At 37.1% G+C, this 22,342-nt stretch overlaps 1 protein-coding gene and 1 pseudogene across 1 annotated transcript in view; one reads left to right on the top strand and one right to left on the bottom strand.

Annotated features, from left to right (window-relative positions):
• LOC128213514 (uncharacterized) overlaps nt 1–22,342 on the bottom strand; it is a 109,035-nt gene that overhangs the window by 77,799 nt on the left and 8,894 nt on the right. The gene's annotated exons all lie outside the window — the stretch shown is intronic.
• On the top strand, nt 1,679–2,926 carry LOC128215161 (uncharacterized; annotated as a pseudogene).

Below are 22,342 nucleotides of genomic sequence, written 5' to 3'. Positions count from 1 at the left end.
ATCGAACAGCTTATTTAATATGGTATAACTAAATATTCTTGCAATTTCAATGCTCTTTAATATTGGACTGGTATTGAAATCCAATTGTTAATCCTATTTAAAACAACATGAATGTTTCGCCGAACAGTTAACCCACGTTTTTGGTGAAAAATCTAATTTAGACAGATGTCACTTTTAATGATGATCAATAATTTACCTTGTGAAATCAATAAAAGAAGAAAGCAAAATGATAGAAGTATGTGTCTGAGGAAGAACAAAACAGAGCATTTTGCATGCAGACCAAATTTGTGAACGTTTTAAAACTCTTTGAGGAACGATCGTTATGAGGGGAACAAGATAAATCCTTTGCGACATGATTTGGGGTTATAAGGAGTTCTAAATTTTACAAAAGAAGATTTTATTAGCATTTTAATATACATTAACATTGAAACACATAACTAATTTAACATTTTGTGCATCATTAAGTACAAAAAGAACTCCAAATATTAATCCATTAAATAGGGCGCCTAAAAATGGAAACGTAACCACTTATCAGTCATATTAGCAGCAAACATTTAATGACTAACGAATAAGTTGCAAACAAGTGAATTAAAAAACACACGAAAAAGTCGATATTAACCCGATTTCGTTCAATAACTGGATAATGGTTTTATCCACGTTCTTCAAACTTGGTATCATGATATAATTCATCTGCTTCCTTTAAGTCATGTTTCAAAAACATTCGCGAGTTCTTTGGTCGCCTTTGATCGCCTGCATCAAAATAAGTCTTGTCAGGATAATTCCACACTACAAAGTTGGGTGTTGCTGGTCAAACATTAAGACGTATATTGTATCAGATATTAGTTTAGGTTTGGCATGCAATTTTACGGAAAATAATGAATATGTTTCTGTGTCAAAGGTTTTAGACCATCTTATTAACGAATGTCTTGATGATATATATTTTCGAAAGCGAACAGTACCCGTAAGGCTGCACTCTCACAGATTTACAGATGTATGAAGAAGTACATGTTTATGTATACTGCGTGTTTATTTAACCTTAAAAATATATTAACATTGGTCCAGGCGTTAGTCGTTCTATCCCACTATTGCACTGTGTAAGCTCCTTCAATTGATGCGAACTTGTAGTACAAATGTTGTTTGGCTTTCATTGAATGCATACATATTATTTGCAATAATTCATAGAACATTTCATGCACGACAAAAACGGTCATGGGATCTGTTTAAAACTATCCATGATTAAAGTCATTCAATAATATAAAGTGTTACAACACATAAACATATTTAACGCATTATGTTTTTTTTATTTTTTTATTTTTGATATTTACCGTTCAAGGGCGGTAATCCCGTCATTTATCGGTAAAGTTATTTTGATGCATGTGTGCTCTGTTTGTATTTGTGATTGTGGTTTTTATACGCTTGTGTCCCTTATTCATTGTCGTTTGGATCCTTGCCGTGTGCCTCTAAAAAGTGTTTCATTGTATTCTTGAACTGTGAAGTATTGAGTTTTTCAAACCACGTCCGCTTTGAGTAATATAAAATACAAGCATAATATAAAGAATCCAGATCTAAAATAAATCTTCATATCTGTTAGCCTTGATGTATAAACACACAACAAACACAACCAACAACAGAAGACAGTATGCCTTTCATTGAAGGTTTTTTTTCTATCAAATGCTACATGGCGGGGGTGAGGAGGGTAGTAAAAAATGACACAGTATTTTTTTAAATATTTGTATTATTACAATAATATATAGTAATATTATCATAGACATTTTCAGATAAATATTAAGATCATCAGAAAGCTGCAGAGGCTGTGAAGCTTCGACACCAGATGACCACAGCCTTGGAGACCTCCTTCAGCAAGAGCAAAGCTACAATACGTTGTGCCATGGCCTAGCGAATAAAGATCTGACAAGCAACATGGTCCCTTCAACACCCTCTTGATGTATCAGGTAAAACAATGGAAGATAAAACAAATAACTAATAATATAATTGATGACACAATGCTTTTCATAAAAATAATAGAATAAATAATAAATAATAGAATATAATATATACCTTACGATCACAGTAACTATCAAAACATTTTCACTTTATGTTTATTTTCATATGTTTATTATGCAAACCTGAGAGTAGACAGCCACAACATACGAACACTCGTCATCCGTAGAGCGTTCCAGGATGCCATCTCCAGCGTTATCGAGGAAGAACTACTCGGCAAGATTCACGACAGTTTTAAGTTTAGTTTAATGCTTGATGAAAGCACAGAGATATCCATCCATCAGAACTTGATAATGTGCATTAGGGTGTTATAGCGTTATGATGTAGATATTGTTGAGCCTCATACTTACTTTTTTGGAATAGATTTATTGTAAAGGGCTTATGCAGAGTCGATTTACAGTAAGGTGACGTGCATACTGGGGCAGGAAGGCACCGACATTTCTAAGCTATGTGGGTTAGTGCAGATGTGGCGTCTTTGATGGAAGGCAGTAAGTCATGTGTAGTTACTTAAAAAGAAGGAGGTTCTAGGTGCGTTGGCAACGCATTGTATAGCTCATATGATAGGTCTGAGCTGTTGTTCGGGTACAGATTACACCCCATACTTAGTTAAGGTTCAGGAATACTTAACAGCATCTACTAGTATTTCCATAACTCGCCTAAGAACACTACCATGTTCGAAGCCATCCAGAGTATAACCCCTGGGCAGTCTGGTAAGTTTAAGGAGATGTTCCACACTAGGAAGCTTAGTGTTCATGGTTCTGTTGAGACATGTATCCTGAACTTCAGTAGTGTAGTGACCGTGTTCATTGAAGAGAAGTCACCTAGTTTATATAAGCCGATAATCACATGCAAGTTCCTGTAGGTGCTCCACTTCATGGCAGATGCTCTTTATCAACTGGCTATTCTGTCAAGACAGATGACATAGAATTTTCAGAGTGTAATCCCCTGTTGGCCACTGCTGTACAGACAATCGAAAAAGTGAGAGGGTTAGTGTGGTCACCGATTAATGCAGTTTTTAAGCAGGTCCCTGAAGAACCAAAGACTGGTGATGACGGCCTTGATTTTTTATAGCGGCATGGTTACATCATCAGAGATGCCAACAAGCAACAACGAGAGGCGGTAAGTATTTGTGAGACCTTTTCTGCAGGTGTAATAAGTAGCATGCATGGCCAGTTTGCAGACAACGACGATGGTTCAATTCTCACATCTATGTTTTTTGTTGTTGGTAGGTTAGATTAGATGATGATGATTTCCGTAGACACAAGAAAGGTAGATGACTTTCCATTTGATGAGGCATTCAAGAAGAGGATTTTGGATAAGAATAGTAGTATGCTAGTAGCCTACCATTGACCATGAACATTTGTTTGAGTTTCCATTCAGTTTTTAGTTTATCTCATAATTTCTTAATTGGACCGATTAATTTGATGACACTATTACATGCAGGCCTTAGACAACATAAATCACATATGTACATGTATGTCTCATTTTTTGCAATATTTTAATTATTTATTTTGTATTTATATACTTACCAATTTGTTTTGTCAATAAAAACTGATATGTTAATGTGCTAATAAAACGTGCTTTTCATACAATACAATTTATGTTATTGCATGACAATGTGCTAATTAAAAGTGATAAGCAAATGCGTTATTAATGTATTCGAATTTAAATAACAACACGTAAAGGAATGTTTAAATGCAATATAAGGCTATTTAAATGCTGAAAAAAACGCAGCTCCCAAAACCCCGTCGAAAAAGTGGCGACAACTTTTTAGAGCCCAGAGGAATGTGTACAGGTTGGTACACATACACGGATAATTTGCATTTAAAAATGACTTTAAACTTGTACCCTAAACTTGTATGCGCTGATACCATATTCCTTTTCCTTGTGCTGATGTACTTTTAAACATGTTCAATTTAAACAAACCTGGATCTTTGTTATGGATGTAGCGATCTATTGGTAACACACTTGACCTAATGCAGAGGTCGCTGGTTCGATTCCTCAACGCATCACTAGAAGTAATAATCGTCTACCGAGAGGAATGTCAAATTGGGGTGCAATACGACAGTCCTATACACTGATGCGCGTTAAAAGTTTATGGTAGCTTTTACCTGGGTTACATTCTGTCTGTGCACTATGCTTCAAAAACCAAGTATGATTTACAATCTTATCTTCCGTGAGGTATGTCAAATTGGGGTGCAATGTGAAAGTGCTATACGCTGGTGCGCGTTAAAAGATTAGGGTAGCTTTTACCGGATTATGTCCTTTTGGCCAGACTTATTGTCGCCTTCTATAACCCATGTAATCTTCAGAATATTGCCATCACAAGGTTTCTCTATTTGGGTGTCGTTATGTTACACTTATGCCGTCTGTTGGTTGCAGAATATGCAGGCCGTGAATAACATGCTACGAGAATGTCAAACTCGTGTGTAGTACATAGTTTTGTCATCGATTAAATGTTCCCTTCACTCACTGTGGTTTATCATTCGACATTTCTTTTGAATTTGCCATGGCTATTCCCTACTATTTCATGAACAATATATAAAACGGTATGTTGCCGTGGTGATGCGTTGGTCTTTATTCAATTAAAATTTGGTCCATTTTGATGTATTTGATTATTACTTTTGTCCAATATTTACATTACTAAGTAAACTTGGTTATTTTTCGGTATAGAGTAGCCTGCACACCCCCCCCCCTCCCCCTAAATCGGTATAGTTTTGAACAAATAGTTGGTAGCCAGATAAAACAGGTGATCACTTGTGTTTATGTACATCTGTACATTAAACTTATTTTTTCCATCAAAATCGCTTCAAACACAGGTGAGTGTAAATCATATTACCATCTTTCTAAACTAAGTTGATATTAAGTAATATGGCACAATTGCAATCAATGTTTGAGTAAATATTATATCAAAGATCAAAGTGTACAAGGTGTGTATTTCGAAACCGTTGATTGGCAAATGCAATACTAGCATGAGAAAACGTATTTCAAAATACAGTCAGACATTGCAAAAAATGTCGATAAATAAAAAGGCTCACTTTCTGGTTTATTATCAAACATTTACAAAGAGATAACGTAAAACAAAACAAATGTGGCGTTGAGGAAAAAAGTTTTATTAAACTTTTTTTGAAATTGAGTTATTTTATTTATTATATTAGCAAAACCATACAGCAAGTAGCAGATGTCCATTTGAACAGAGACCTGGGACTCAGAACCTTAAACGGGGGCGTAACTAGCGCTATATTTATTTACCTGTAGGCGATAACATGTAGGCAAGTACTTGTAGGCAAGTAATTGTAGGCCAGTACCTGTAGGGAAGTACCTGTAGGCAAGTACCTCTAATCAAGTACCTTTAGGCGTGTACCTGTAGGCAAGTACCTGTAGGCGATAACATGTAGGCAAGTACCTGTAGGCAAGTACCTGTAGGCAAGTACCTTTAGGTGATAACCGGTAGGCAAGTACCTGTAGGCGATAAAATGTAGGCAAGTACCTGTAGGCAAGTACCTGTAGGCAAGAACCTGTAGACAAGTACCTGTAGGCGAGTACCTGTAATCAAGTACCTCTAATCAAGTACCTGTAGGCGATAACATGTAGGCAAGTACATGTAGGCAAGAACCTGTAGGCAAGGACCTGTAGGCGAGTTCCTGTAGGCCAGTACCTGTAGGCAAGTACCTTAAGGCGATAACCTGAAGACAAGTATGTGTAGGCGACAACATGTAGGCAAGTACCTGCAGGCATGTACATGTAGGCAATAACCTGTAGGCTAGTACCTGTAGGCGATAACATGCAGGCAAGTACCTGAAGGCATGTACCTGTAGGCAAGAACCTGTAGGCAGGAACCTTTGGGCGATAACATGTAAGCAAGTACCTGTTAGCAAGTACCTGTAGGCAAGTACCTGTAGGCAAGTACATGTAGGCCAGTACCTGTAGGGAAGTACCTGTAGGCAAGTACCTGTAGGCAAGTACCTTTAGGTGATAACCTGTAGACAAGTACCTGTAGGCAATTACATGTAGGCAATAACCTGTTGGCAAGTACCTGTAGGCAAGTACCTGTAGTCAAGTACCTGTAGGCGGGTACGTGTAGGGAAGTACCTGAAGGCGAGTACCTGTAAGGAAGAACCTGTAATTTAGTACCTGTAGGGATGTACCTGTAGGCAAGTACCTGTAGGCGAGAACTTGTAGGCAAGAACCTGTAGGCAAGTACATGTAGGTGTAAACCTGTAGGCAAGTACCTGTAGGCGATAACATGAAGGCAAGTACCTGTAGGCGATAACTTGTAGGCAAGTTCCTGTAAGCAAATACGTGTATGCGATAACCTGTAGGCAAGTACCTGTAGGTATGTACCTGTAAGCAAGTAGCTGTTGACGAGTACCTGTAATCAAGAACCTGTAGTTGAATACCTGTATGCAAGTATCTGTAGGCAGGTACCTGTAGGCGATAACCTGTAGGCGTGTACCTTTAGGCAAGTACCAGTAGGCGTGTACATTTAGGGAAGTACCTGTAGGAGAGTACCTGTAGGGAAGTATCTGTAGGCAAGTTCATGTAGGCGAAAACCTGTAGGTAGGTACCTATAGGCGTGTACCTGTAGACGATAATCTGACGGCAAGTACCTGTAAGCGATAAACTGTAGGCATGTACCTGTAGGCGATAACTTGTAGGCAAGTACCTGTAGGCGATAACCTGTAGGTAAGTACTTGTAGACGATAACCTGTAGGCAGGTACCTGTAGGCGTTAACCTGTAGGCAGGTACCTGTAGGCGATAACATGTAGGCACGTACCTGTAGACGATAACCTGTAGGCAGGTACATGTAAGGAAGTACCAGTAGGCGAGTACCTGTAGGCGATAACCACTAGGCGATAACCTGTAGGCAGGTACATGTAAGGAAGTACCAGTAGGCGAGTACCTGTAGGCGATAACCACTAGGCGATAACCTGTAGGCAGGTACATGTAAGGAAGTACCAGTAGGCGAGTACCTGTAGGCGATAACCTGTAGGCAGGTACATGTAAGGAAGTACCAGTAGGCGAGTACCTGTAGGCGAGTTCATGTAGGCGATAACCTGTAGGCATGTACCTGTAGGCATGTACCTGTAGGCGTGTACCTGTAGGGAAGTACCTGTAAGAAAGTACCTGTAGGCAAGTACCTGTAGGCGAGCACCTGTTACTGAATAGCAAGTATTTTACGCTTAAGACATAAAACATCCATCTCTGATGGTATATACAGCTTTTCAGGTAATTCAAACTAAATATGAAATATTTGCAACGCTATTGCGACACCCACGATTGAAAACTTCAATACTACCTGGATTTGTCGTATTTCAAAAGAAACTCGGCCATTTTCAAATATGTCGATATATAGATAGGCAAAGTTGCACGCTGTGTTTATAGTTTATAAACAGATATGGCGCTGAGGAGAGGAGCTTATATACTTTTAGTCGTTGCTTTGAGTCTTTTATTTGAATGTAATTGTTCTTTTTTATCATCAGTATTGCGATTACAAAACATGGTCATCATCACATATCTTATATATACATATTTCTAATATTTCACGTAAAAAAGTGCATTGAGGAAGTTGTAAAAATAAAATAAAAGCTTGATTTTATAGTGTATTAAAGTAATGGAAATCAAAAATTCAGAAAAAAACATTAATAACATTGGTTCACTTCACTATATTCCAGGATTATTAAGCAAATAATATGTTGAGTATGACAATATACTTCTACATAAAATGAATATTCAGTTATAATAGTTTTGTTCAATGTCTTATTATTTAAACAGTCGTCCATCCAAACCCGTTCAAAATACTATTCAAATACCCGTCATCTGGATAAAGGGTCTGGGGCCGTTTTTAATACAGATCGATTAAGTCGTTGATTGAAATTATCTCAGTGCCAAAGTTTCATTATTTTGCTACATATTTGAATGAATTGAACTTTAGGCAGTAGTAATAATGAACATAAAATTAAAGAAAATAAAAATAATCAAATAGCTGCCTTTTCTGACGTTTTAAAAAGATCTCACATTATTAAAGGCGCACTGTAAAGGTTGAGGCATGCTGTTGTTGTTTTTAATTTAAATGCTTTATCATGTTATTAACTCATTTAACTTAAATGATAAAAACGCATATAATATGTGTACGGATAAAAAGATACAAGCGATATTTTTGTGTCTTTAACCTTGATAATTTGTGACCACGTAGCTATTAATTAAAGGCTGGTATTTTTAATCTGTACCTTGAAATACGCTTTTCGTTTTTTATTATCATTGAAGTCAAACGAAAAAACCATGATTATCCATTTTTTGTATCAACCATTACTGTGAGCCTCAGGTATTTATTGGAACGACACGCTGTTCTTCTATATACAATGCTCTTCTAATGGTAGCAATGCAATATAAACTGCAAGTTCAAGACTTAAAGTTCAGTATGCAGACATAAACTTTGATCCTTTTGCCACAAAGTTTCCCTGATTGATTTAATAAATGATATCGATAAAAGTGTATTCATGTGAATATACGACATACTTTGGCAAATAAACTTGTTACCTGTTGATGAACTGTTTGTTTTCAAACTAAGGCCAAACAAAGTAAAAAAAATAATATTGGTCCATTTGGTTCGAGTTAATAAGTTGGTTATTTAGCGCCCGTCTTATGTGGAATGAGTTTAGTACAACAAAAATGACATTAATAATATTTATGCAAAAAGCTACAGAAACAAGCTAAGTAGAAAATCACAAACAATAAACATAGAATAACAGCACAAAACTCCACAAACAGCTCAGGGTTTAACCTAGCATATAACTTATCAGAGTTTTGTACAAAACAAGACTTTCTTACGTTTCTAATTTGACCATTTAATGAAAATGAACAATATTTCGATAAAACGTCATGTTAAACGTTTTAATATATAATACGTACGGAATAAGTAACAGGTATAAGGGATGGATTCATTGATAATGCGCAAAGGCATTCATTTACATTTCTTATGATATCAAGCGATTTGTTATTAAATTTTGAATAAATCTATTAACAGAATTTAAATGAACAGGGTTTTTTTTCAGATTTTAAAGAAAGACACGAAACACTACGTTGTTTTTCCTGCGAAAATTGGTGTTATCGACGCATTTAAAATAAACTAGGAAAGACAAATAAACGAAAAATACATAACTGAAAACGTTTGCAAAAGACGCATCTGTCGTATATTTTGAGAACTCGTAGTTTCAAAACTGATTTGAATATTAAAAAGGTGAAAACCGTCCCTATAAATGGGCATATGCTGTTTTAAATTTATACCAATTTTCTAGAAAGATCGCTCAGGGTCATAAGTTTTGTCATAATGTCATTTTCACATTGAAAGGTGAAAAAGGTAACTTAAATGCATCACTGTCAGATGCAGAACAAAAGTGTAGATCGGGAAAGCGGAAATAAATATATTTTTGTAACGTCTTTATCATTTTATCCATCCATTTTTGTTAAACAACCAAAAAATTTTCAAACGATTACAAAATGTTTCAATGAAATTGCAACTATCTTACGAGAAAAAAACGACCTAAAAGACGCTGAAGCACCATTTATATCGACATTTTTCTTAGATACTCATCGAAGGAACATTTTCCCTGTCATAACCGTTTGATAAATTATTGACGAAGTATTTCCCGGGGCTTTCCGGAGATGACCGAGTTGTCACGATTGCCATAACCGTTGCACTTTTTCTCAACGCATTTTCCATTTTCAATCTTATTAAGAATATAAGCGTCAGGTACTTTCAAAAAGGGCGTCACACCAGTCATTGGTGCCCCTGAACTATTTTATCACCTCTGGCGTGTGTGTCTAGCCAAGAGCTTCCAGGACTCAGAGCCGGAAGGCGGATAGTAAGCAATCAAAAAACAGTAAATAATGAATATACTTATGCTTTTTTTACTAACCATTTTAATACTTCTTACAGTAAGTGAGGTCGAATGACTCGGCGGGCGTGGTGGCGGAAGCAGGAGTGGCTCGAGGGCAAGAGGATACAGAGGTGGAGGTGGCGCTGGGGGCGGAAATTTAGCCTGGTACTGGTACCTCGTCATATTTAGGGGTGTGGTTATCATATGGGCATCGATCTTTATTATCATAAAGTGCTGCTGTCTCAGATGATGTGTATGATGCTTGCTTTAGGCCCACCGTAACTAACAATTCCGAACGCCACAAAGCTTCTACCCGAAAAGTATTAATCTACAAGATGTAAATGCGATCAACCATGACAACCATGCGTATTTTTTGAAGAATTGTGTTCCTTGTTTTAATTTTCGATTATACCAAACTGTAACTGCAGCCCAGCTACCTCGTTTCATCACCAAGAAGAGAATTTGTGCGAACAGACAAACATTCAATATATGGTTTAATGTATTTGAGTGTAGTTCATTTGGACTGATATTCGGTATAATTTATATTTTTATTTAAAAAAACTAGAAAGTATACTTGTATACTGCTACTTCTTCATATTTTATACAGTTGCTATTAGTTGTACGTTATCCAGGACTTTAATCTAGTCATTTTAATGAGTTGGTGCTATTTGGGTTTAGTCGGCCTTAAAGGCACTCGCTCACGTTTTTGGACAAACCATTAGTTTTCCCATTAATGAAATTAAAAACACTTATTTTATCATTATTTTACTCTATGATATCGAAATAATAGAAAAAAATAAAATTTATAAAAATGGTTATTTGAAAACTGACAACAAAAACTCACGCCCACAAGGTCTTATATACAAACTCAAGGATAAATTAGCTTTCAATATATCATATATCAACATTTGTTGAAGGGTTCATGCCGTCAGTATCTTAGTTTCATCACTCATAATGATTTGCCACACTTTAGTTCGTCATACAAAGTTCATATAGCACAAATCTCTCGGTTAAACAGATTCAAATGTTATCGTGAAGCGTCATCGCATTTCACATAGCTTAACAAGAGTTGGTTGTGGAATGCCATAGTCGAGTGTTAACAATGCCTCCTGTCAATTTTAGATACACATAACTAGGTCATCTGTCATCTGTCATGACTCATATATATCAAGAATACTTTTCTATCACGACTATTTTACAAGTAAGAGCCGTTTTCGATTTAAATACTTTTGAAATACTATATAAATGAACATGCGTTTTAAGTATGCTTAATATAAGATGTTGGTTTCTAAAAAATTAAAGGAACCCTCTTTAGAATAAAATATATCTCCCTTCGTAGATAGATGTTTAAGCGATGGGTTCGAGAATTATATGTTCGAAACTTGTCAATCAAACTTTCCGTACAGTAACACTCACCAGCTGAAACATAAATTGTGATCTCGTTTTAAGGCTTAACACATCTACAACGAAAGACACGCATTGAGTAAAATAGATGCCTTAAGAATCATATAGAACGCAAACCAAATGAAACCATTACGTAACCTAATATCAAACTATAAGGTTGACTCATATGTAAACAAGAAGGTACATACCGACCCATAAAGTAACCTTTTACCAAACCACAAGATTACTTCATGCAGAACAATAAGGTAACTTCTTACCGAACCATCGGATAACCTTATATCAAAACATAAGTTGACCTCAAACCAAACCATAAGGTAATCTTATATAAAACCATAAGTTACCTCATATCAAACCTTAAGGTGGCGTCATATCAACCATAATATAATCATATACCGACCCATAAAGTAACCTTATACCAAACCACAAGATTACTTTATGTAGAACAATAAGGTAACATCATACCAAACCATAATCTAACCTTATTGAAACTATAAGATGACCTCATATCAAACCATAGTGGGATCTCATATCAGCTGTAAGGTAACATCATACCAACCATAAGGTAGCCCTTATATCAAACCATAAGGTAACTTTATATCAAACAATAAGATAACTTTATACCAAACCATCAGATTACCTCATATCAAAACGTCAGTTGACCTCATACCAAACAATAAGGTGATCTCATATAAAACCATAAGGTACCTCATCTCCAAACATGAGGTGCCGTAAATATTAACCATAATATAATCACATACCGACCCATAAAGTAACCGTTTATCAAACCACATGGTTACTTCATGCAAAACAATAAGGAAACCTCATACCAAAACATAATGTAACCTTATTTAAACTATAAAGTGACCTCATATCAAACCATAAGGTAATATTATTTCAACCATAATGTAACTTCATACCAAACCACAATCTAACCTTATTAAAACTATAATGTGACGGTCGGGGTGGAGGTGGCGGTAATTTGTGGTACTGGTTCCTGGGGATAGTTGGCGTCCTGCTGGCATTGTTGGCGCTTGTTTACATCGGGGAGGCATTTGGTTGGAAAATTTGTTTTATGTAGCTGAACATCAAAACAGTCATCGACATATCTGTTGATATTCAAAACCAGCTGGTCGTGATAGGCTCCTTAACTGCTTGCTATCGACCAATACATGCCATCAATGAACTAAACTATTTTCGGATAGTGAAAAACATTGAATTCGGTTAGTGAATATTATTTGAATTGTTAAATGGATATCATTGGAACCTGTAAGTGAATAACATTGGAATCGGTAAGTGAATAATATTGGAATCGGTAAGTGAATAACATTGGAATCGGTAAGTGAATATCATTGGGATCGGTTAGTGAATATTATTGGGATCGGTTAGTGAATATCATTGACTCGGTTAGTAAATATCATTGGACTCGTTAAGTGAATATCACTGGACTCGTTTAGTGAATATCACTGGACTCGTTAAGTAAATATCATTGGAATCGGTTAGTGAATATCATTAGAATCGGTTTGTGAATCGGTTTGTGAATATCATTAGAATCAGTTAATAAATGTTATTGCAATCGGTTAGTGATAACATTTGAAATCGGTTGATTGGGCGTACACCAATGTTATCAAAGCAAACTAGGTACATCGTATATTTTCGCCTTTACAATTAGAATTGCGAAGTGTTAAAGTACTGTATGCAAGTAGTTATTTTATAGTTCACATACAGGTTGTGATTCATCATCACAACATTTTGTGGTACTGTCTCTCCAAGAAACAAATATTCAACACATTAATTTATATATTTACCATGTGACAATGATATAAATATACTGTGATAATTGCTGTGGTTAGCTGATCAGCTGCCCGACATAATGACCATGTGAAATGTCAACTTAACAACGGTCGGAATCCGTTTGTCGGATTTAGTCCAACCGTTGGTAACGAGTAAAAATGAAATAAACTATTGTAGTACAGATTAATATAAAACATTGGATTCTATCAAAAAAAGCAGTTTATAAAATATTGTATAATAATTTAATACGACTGTGAAGTGATAAACTATTCGCAAAACAACGTGTTTGTTATAAATGTAAAAGGATGTGCCGTAAATAAATATTGAAATTTCTGATACAAAATGTTTCATACGGTTAAATGAAACTGTTTTGTATGTGGAAACTTAAACATTGATCTTTAAATCTGGTATACCAATTACTTCATTTGGTTATATAAAACAGTTATATTTGTGTATTATGTTACATTGATTCATTTAATTCGCTGATATCAACATTTTCATTCGGTTACATAAAACAGTTTTATGTGTATCTCGCGGTCAATGAAAACACACCAAACTGTTTACAAAACTATATACAGCAAATGAGGGCGTATTTTAATTTTCTTAACATGAACATGTTGTTTTAGCAGATTTGTAATAACATACCGTGGTGGTTTGAAGGATATTTAATGTCCATTACGCAATATCGTGTGGTCCGTGTAAATCGTTATTTTTGCGAATTTTCTGTCATTTGTGAATGTACTGCATGTATACATTGTATCAGTACACATCTAAACTCGAGACTGTTAAAACGACTGCAAAACGTGAGTCCATAATTTACACTAGGAGACCTGTGAGTGACGCACAACGTCATGAAGCCGGTGATATGTCGTACAACGTGATCGAACGAATGATGAATTGTTCTCACTCGACTAAATTGCGATAAGTGTGACGACACGAAGAAACCGGTTCTGTAGCAGATCGGTCATGGACGTCAACCAGTGACGTCTCTCCACCAAGACCGTCAAATAGTCCTTTCACAGCGACGTTTACTGGCTGCAGAGATAAGAGCATATGCTGCTTACAGGGGTAACATCATAACGCCGGAAAGACGTAGGAATCCCCAATTGTAGTCTCGACAACATCTAAGATGGACGCCAAACCAGTGGAAAGAAGTTGTATTCACAGACGAGTCCAGATTTTGCATAGATATGCTAGTGCATATGCGTAAGATATGGCGTCAAAGGGGTTAACGGTACGCCGACTGTTGCGTCAGACAACACTCTCGCTAGGAAATCTGACTGCCCAGCAGTATGTCGACGACATCCTAAAACCATGCGTGGTGCCTTTCTTGCAAGATCACCGTGATGTCACCGTTTTCCAACAGACAACGCACGGCCCCTTTCCTTACTACTGATTTTATGACACGTCAGTACATCAATGTTTTGCCCTGGCCTGATTTCTCGCCAGACTTGAGTTCTAAGGAGTGTCTTTGGCGCCAGTTTGACGTCAGGTACACCGTGCACGTCACGTCATCAATAACAAGGCCGAGCTTGTGCAGGTGCTTCGGGAGGAGCGGAATCCCCCCCCCCAGTACCGCATTCAATATCCCATTCCTAATATGACACGCAGATGCCAACTCCCTGGATGCTAATGGCGGGTATACTAGATATTGAGTTTGTGAATCTCAAAATTTGCCTACGATGTCTTTGGTGGCACAATATTCATCAAACTACCAAAAAATCATCATTTGGGATGTGTTTCATTTCAGAATAGCCTAAACTTTATTTTACTCTAGGTTGTCTAGTGGAACTTCACATCAACGTTAACGTATTTTAAGAGTTCTCGTGCGTTTTCATTGAACACGAGTACGCATGGTTGCCAAAATGCATATATTTCCTTTGGATACGAATTTTTATTGAAATAAGCGCATCCCGCGTTATGACGGACATATTTTGCCGTTCAGTTTGGTAAGAAAGGCAGTGTTTTTTTGTGAAAATTAAAAATGGAACACCGATCTATCTATGCATGTTCTTTTTTACGTTGGGGACGAAATTTTAGTTCACTGTATTGTTCATTAAAAGTTCTTGTATGTCGCAATATGACTTGTAAATGCTGCCGTAAATGCTGCCGTTTGGTAAAAGTGTCGTGTTTTTTAAGCCAATTAAAAAAGATACAACAGTTAACCTGTCTACATGCGCATTATTACAAATGCCAGTGTGTTTCTGTTCGGGACGAATGATTTGTACATCGCTTTTTCATTGAAAGTCATGCATGCCGTAAAATGAGGGGCATAAATTACAGTACCGTTTGGTTAGAATAGTCGTGTAATATTTTCACACTGAACAAAGGGACAGTAGTCTACCTTTTGGCATGCTCATGGTTACAAAAATGCATATAGCGGGACGAATTTTAGTGCATCGAATTTATTATTAAACTTCGCAAATGCCGCGATGTGACTAACATATATTGCCGTTCACATGCCAGAGTTTGGATAGAAAAGCCGTGCTATTGTGAAAATAAAAAAGGAACATCGATCTTTCTTTTGACATGAGCATGATTACAAAAATCCACGTTCTTTTTTCGTTAGCGATGAATTATGTGTACACAGCTTTTTCATTTAAATAAGAATTTATCGTTTCCAACAAACTATTTGTTCGCCGCATTTTTCATTGAAATTCGTGCATGCCGCAATAGAAAATTCCGCCGTAACGTTTGGCAAAAAGTGCCATGTTTCTGAAGACAACCAACAAAAGGTACAACATTCATTATGTTAACAGATTGGTTCGCCTCATTTTTCATTGATTTCCGTCATACCGCCATATAACAATAGGATGCCGTAAAGTTGTAAAAATGTGCTATGTTTTTTATGACAATAAAAGAGCAGATACATTATGTGGCATGTATACATCCCTATAAATACGAAAAGCTACAAATGATCGTTCCTAACGAACGATTGGTACGCCGCATTTGTCATCAAGCATGCCGCAATATGACCAAGAAAGAATGCCGGAATGTTTAGCAAAAAGTGCCATGTTTGACAAGGGCAAAAGGTACATCATTTCGTCATGTGCACGTCCTTAATAATACAAAATAGTGCATGCAGTCGTTTCCAAGAGGAAAGACCCAAAAATAGTGTCAATTGTTTGGCGAAAGGAGTTTTTTTTAAAGACAATTTTAAGATAGTGCATCATTCTTCATGTATACATCCTTATGAACAGACCATTGTACAAATATTTGCTCCCGAAAAAACTACTGGTTCTTCGCAATTTTTATTTATGCAGGCAGCATTTCGACAAGGAAATAGTGCCTTTACTTTTAGTTAAATGCCATGTTTCTTTTGACCTTCATGAACAAGATAAAACATTGAACTTGTTAGCATCTCTATAAGTCTAAAATTGTATAAATTATCGTTATTAACGATCGGTTGGTTCGCCGAAATTTCCATTGAAAATCGTGCAAAGGCGCAATATGAACAGTATTTAGTGCCGGAATGATTTTCAAAAACGTTACATGTTTCTGGTGACAATCAAAATCATGAAAGTAAAATATTCTAGATTTAGAGTTAAAAATTGTACAAAGTATCGTTCCCAACGAACGATGAATCGCCGCATTTTTTTTATTGAAATTCTAGCATGCATCAATATGGGCAAGTTATAGTGCCGTAACGTTTGCCGACAAGTTCCATGTTTCTGAGGACAATCACAAAAGGTGCAACATTCGTCATGATTACAATACTAAATTGTACAGCTATCATTTAATAGCTGCTAACGAATTATTGGATCGCTGCATATTTCATTGAACCTTATGCATGCTACAGTATGACCAAGAAATAGTGTCGTAACATTTGACAAAAAGTGCCATGTTAAAAATGAAAATTAAAAATGGTACAACATTTCACATGTATACTTCCTTAGAAATACCAAATTGCCCAAATTATCTCTTCCAATGAACTATTGACTTGCTCCACTTTTCATTGAAATACGTGCATGCTGCAATACGACCCGATATAGTGCCGTTACAGTGATGTTATTTTTATTCAAAACTTAGCAACAGTTCGGAATGGGTTTACTTGAAATGTAAATTTATAAAACACCCGTAAAGCGTTATTTTCAACACAGGATATTACGAAGAGCGTCAACCAATATAGTTAAAGATGTATTTTATAATCTAGTTACCTCCCTTCGTCGAATATTAATTAACATGTTTTCTGATGTAAAGACGTGTGCCCACACAAACAGGGGCATATCAAGAATTTAACGTTAGAGGGGGCGAATTGAAGGAGCGTAAGTTTTTTACCTGCGCCCCTCCCTCAGAACCGAAATTTATTTGTTTGAAAGTGTTGACACTGGTGTTTGGAGGTACTCCACCTTGAACATTTAAACAATTTTAGTGCGAAATCGAGCATTTTTGGCCATATTTTATTATTTATTTTCTCTTATATTGAAATAAATACTAAACTTTGACTCAAATTGAAGTATAACTATCTTCAGATATTTAGAAATTTCGAGATTTTCTAACATTGTTAAACAGCAGTAATCAAAGGTTATTTAATGCTAGATCGTTAGAAGGAGTGACCCATTTGAATAACATGCAAAAGCCTAACCAGATCTTCTTAGTCGTAATAATAAAGCGGATAACTGTATTATCAGAAAAACCATGTTATTATACTTTATTGTAAAAAAAATTAATGCGAAAAATCAAGTTGTTGCTCCGTTATTGACTTAAATCTGAATACATGCTAAACCTTTACCATAATTTTCAAGTTGGATTAAAATAGGTTTAAAATTATTATTTTTGTTTTGACCATGCGTTGTGCCTCTAACGAGGGACTTAAATTTGAATTTATACTTATGAGCTTGTCTAAGTAATTTTCAAATGACATGCAATTGCGTTGGCATTTGTAATTAGAAACACCAGTATTTGATTCATTGAAACAATGCAATGGAAGAGGAAGACGGATGCATTTACCAAGAACCATGCCTGTATTTTATGCAACATTCATTCCAAGAATATATATATATATCTATAAATGCAATTCGTATATATCTAAATGGGAAAAATAACCGAGTATTTTTCGGCATTGTTTAATTGAGAATGGCTGTGCTGCCACTTAAATATTAACAGAAAATATAACCTTTTCTGTCATGCTGTTGATGAAATATTGAGTTTTATCAGTGAAATAACAACAGTGAAAATATCACTTTGATATGTTGTCAACCTCATGTTGTGTTCTCCATACCAGAATAAACAGTTCCTTGATCTCCCCGGCGTTTTTCTGAACTACATTGATATCATAAACCCAGCACGTGAATAGATTAAGAACAGATTCATGAGTGTCTATCACATTATTCAGCTTGTCGACGTCGTTGTGTATGATTATATTAACTTCTGGTTTGAACTCTGCGAACGCATTTTTGTAAGAAACATAAACTTCATATTAACTGCTTCATTTTTGTTGGTGATTATTTTTTTATAGTCTTTGCTTCCGATAAACTATTTTTAAAAATCGCTTTTGGATTTAAAATAACCTCAATTTGTGTGCCACATAATCAAACAATAATCACGGCAGAAGTTTTGTGTTATAGTTATAGGTTTGTCAGCATGCAAGTTGCATTTGTTGACAACGGGTTGACGATCTGCTTTAGTTTTGCTTCGCGGCATCTCATCTCCCTTTTTAACCTGATGTGTTTTCTACAATCGCACTCTCCAGTGGGCATCAATGCATGGCTTGCATAGATATTCATTGTATTCTTAACAAAACCCCATTGCAGGCTCTGTTTGGTCGTCAACCAAGGACGAATAACACACAGATTCATTATCTGAATCAAACAGCAATTCATCAAAGTCATTGGACCGTTGTCATGATCGTTTATTTCTGTTCTTATTTATCTTCGAAAGAGTGGATTTTTACAAAACTTAAGCTGTGTACTAGAACAGCAATACATGGATAATTCGTTTCAATAGATCTATGAACGCACGAAGAACACCTTTATATCGTCACTTGTCATAAATGAGGTTATACGGTTATCAGAGGGACATGTGCACTCAAAATGATTCAGAAAACAGTTTCAAAGTCCATGATCCACAGTCTTCGTTCTATGAATTCAAAATTATGTACGTGCACGAAGTCAGTATGTTTGTTTGACAAATAAGATAACAAACTACTAAAGGCATATTATCGCAACCTGCTCGTCCTAATTTGAACATATTGTATCATTGAAATGTAAAAGAATACTTAATTTCGTTGCAATTAAAAAGTCACTTTGACTATGAAGCTTTGAAGCCTCAACATGTGCCCAGAACTGTATTGTCAGGTGAGTATGTTTGTTGCTGCCGCTTTCATATTAATATTGTGAAAACATTCAAAAGAAGTGTCCGGTTACAGTCGTGTCGTTCTTTTTACAGAATGGGTAAGAAAGCATTACTGAAAGGATTGTTGAGGTTAAAGGTGCATTCTCACAGATTAAACGTTTTGACAACGTTTTTATTTTTTGTCTTGGAACCAGCCATTTTTTTGCGAAAATGCCTGGAAACCATGACAAAGACCGCTGACAAAAAGGTAGGTATCAGACTTTCATATTAAAGTCCAAAAATTGATGTTTTATGCATTTTTCTTAAACCATTAGAAACGGTTAAAGCCATAAAAGAATATTCGAACGGAAATATGAAAATCTGCGATCTGATCTTTTGTCAGCCATCTTTTACCACTGGTTTGCAGATGTTTACGCAGGAATTGACTCATTCCAAGACGACAAATAAAAAGGTTGTAAAAACAGTAAATCTGTGGGAGTGCAGCTTTAAATGTAGGAACACTTGTACAGGTCAGATGACACCAAAGCAGGTGTTTATTCCCATCAGGCTGTGTTCGATTATATATATCTATCAAATCCCACCAGAGGGCACTCGCGTAAAATATTCCAAACCTTCGAAACACTTTTAACCAAAACTGGAACTAGATTGGTATCAACAAAAATGCCAATCACAGTTGTACACTTTATTTATTTTTTATCTCCGTTAATGGACGAGTACAAAGTGGTTGAATCTGAAGTCCCGGCCTTGTAGTGAATTAAGTATCGCTGTTTAATAGCAACTGACAAATGTTTCATTGAAATCTTTTGTTCGAAAGCGGTACCTTGTTCAAAATCACCGAGAAACTATATATTCAAGTCTGTATTCACGTTACAAATTCCTGTGATAAATGTGTGAACCAATGTTTTCAGTTTTAGTTCAATTTTCCTTGCTTTTGATTTTGATAAAATGCTTCGTATTAAATAATTGCAAGATTGGTCTTGGATCTTTCAAATCGCAGATGATTGTTTATGCAAGTACTTATTATGCCGCTTAGTACGCATATTTTATCTAAGCGACATTTTGAAAAATTATACAACAGGGACAAGCCCAGTAGCCAAGGATTGAACAAATGCCCGGTTTAGAGGGACATAACCCCGAAGACATGTCAAAGACAGCGTGTATTGGGGATATTTCATGTTGTTTAAAGTCGACAGCTGCAGAGTAATCTTGTACGGCTTCCACAAACACTCGAGCGAGATGTTGTCATAACCTTGTTGTGCGTAAACACTTTTGTTGGCAAAATGGTTAACGATATTTATCATTATTTGACTACTGAGCATGTCCCTGTAGGTTCAATAGTATTTTGTCTGTGCCATATTCTTCATTATTTATATCCGTTGTATTATTGGTACATATACTATTATCAGTATGACATAAAGCCCTATTTGAACAAGAACCATAAATGTTGCTAAAATGCTTTTGAATGGTATTAAAGGGACTAGACACCAGATGGTCCCAAAATCGGCAAAATCAGCTTTTCCTTAAAACAAGCCTAGAATTGTCAAAACGAGATGGTATGAGGCCGATTATAAGGCAATCTATATGAATAACAGAAAATTACTGTCTCATCTGAGTGTACCCGTTTAATTATAGCGCAATTTGGCTTCCAAGCTTATGGTGTGTATATTTAGCTCGTGAAACTGACGTGATGAGTACAGATACATATACATACGCTATTTTTAAATTTAATGGCATTTACGTGGTAGACAAACTCAGTAAACTTGAATTGAAAAATACGCAAACACTGCGAAATATACAATTGAAACGATACGGCAGAACGTAAGAATCAATGCATTTTGTACTCGATATCTATTTGATGCAGGTTCTTATCAATTTTCTTTCTTTCTTTAAATTATATCATCTGCTGTCTTGTCCCTTTAAGGAATCAATTTAAAGTTAAAAATAGGTGTTTTAGTATGTGCCGGCCAACTAGGTGAGGGGTGACACGGGCCCTTGTGAGCATCTCCGGCTAGAACCGCCAGTGGAATTCATGTTTGGCCGACTGGGTGAGGGACGACACGGGCCCTTGTGCTCATCCCCGGCTAGATCCGCCAGTGGAATTCATGTGCCGGCCAACTGGGTTAGGGGTGACACGGGCCCTTGTGCTCATCCCCGGCTAGATCCGCAAGTGGAATTCATGTGCCTGCCAACTTGGTGAGGGGGGACACGGACCCTTTTGCTCATCACCGGCTAGAGCCGCCAGTGGAATACATGTTCCTGCCAACTGGGTGAGGGGGGACACGGACCCTTGTGTTCATCCCCGGCTAGAACCGCCATTGGAATTCATGTGCCGGCCAACTTGGTGAGGGGGGACATTGGCCCTTGTGCTCAAACCCCCCTAGATTCGCCACTGGAATTCATGTGCCGGCCAACTGGGTGAGGGTGACACGGGCCCTTGTCCTCATACCCCACTAGAACCGCCAGTGGAATTCATGTGCCGGCCAACTGGTTGAGGGGGGACACGGACCCTTGTGCTCTCCCCCGGCTAGATCCGCCAGTGGAATTCATGTGCCTGCCAACTGGATGGGGGGGGGGGACACGGACCCTTGTGCTCATCCCCGGCTAGATCCGCAAGTGAAATTCATGTTTCGGCCAACTGGGTGAGGGGTACACGGGCCCTTGTGCTCATCCCCGGCTAGGTCCGCCAGTGGAATTCATGTGCCGACTAACTGGGTAAGGGGGACACGGACCCTTGTGCTCATGCCCCGCTAGATCCGACAGTGGAATTCATGTTTCGGCCAACTGGGTGAGGAGAACACGAGCCCTTGTGCTCATCCCTTGCTAGATCCGCAGGTGGAATTCATGTTTCGGCCACATGGGTGAGGGGGACACGGGCCCTTGTGCTCAACTCCGGCTAGAACCGCCAGTGGAATTCATGTTTGGCCGACTGGGTGAGGGACGACACGGGCCCTTGTGCTCATCCCCGGCTAGA

Source organism: Mya arenaria, chromosome 13, assembly GCF_026914265.1.
Source record: "Mya arenaria isolate MELC-2E11 chromosome 13, ASM2691426v1".
NCBI classification, from domain to species: Eukaryota; Metazoa; Mollusca; class Bivalvia; order Myida; family Myidae; genus Mya; species Mya arenaria.
This window is presented reverse-complemented; position numbering and strand designations above follow the sequence as displayed.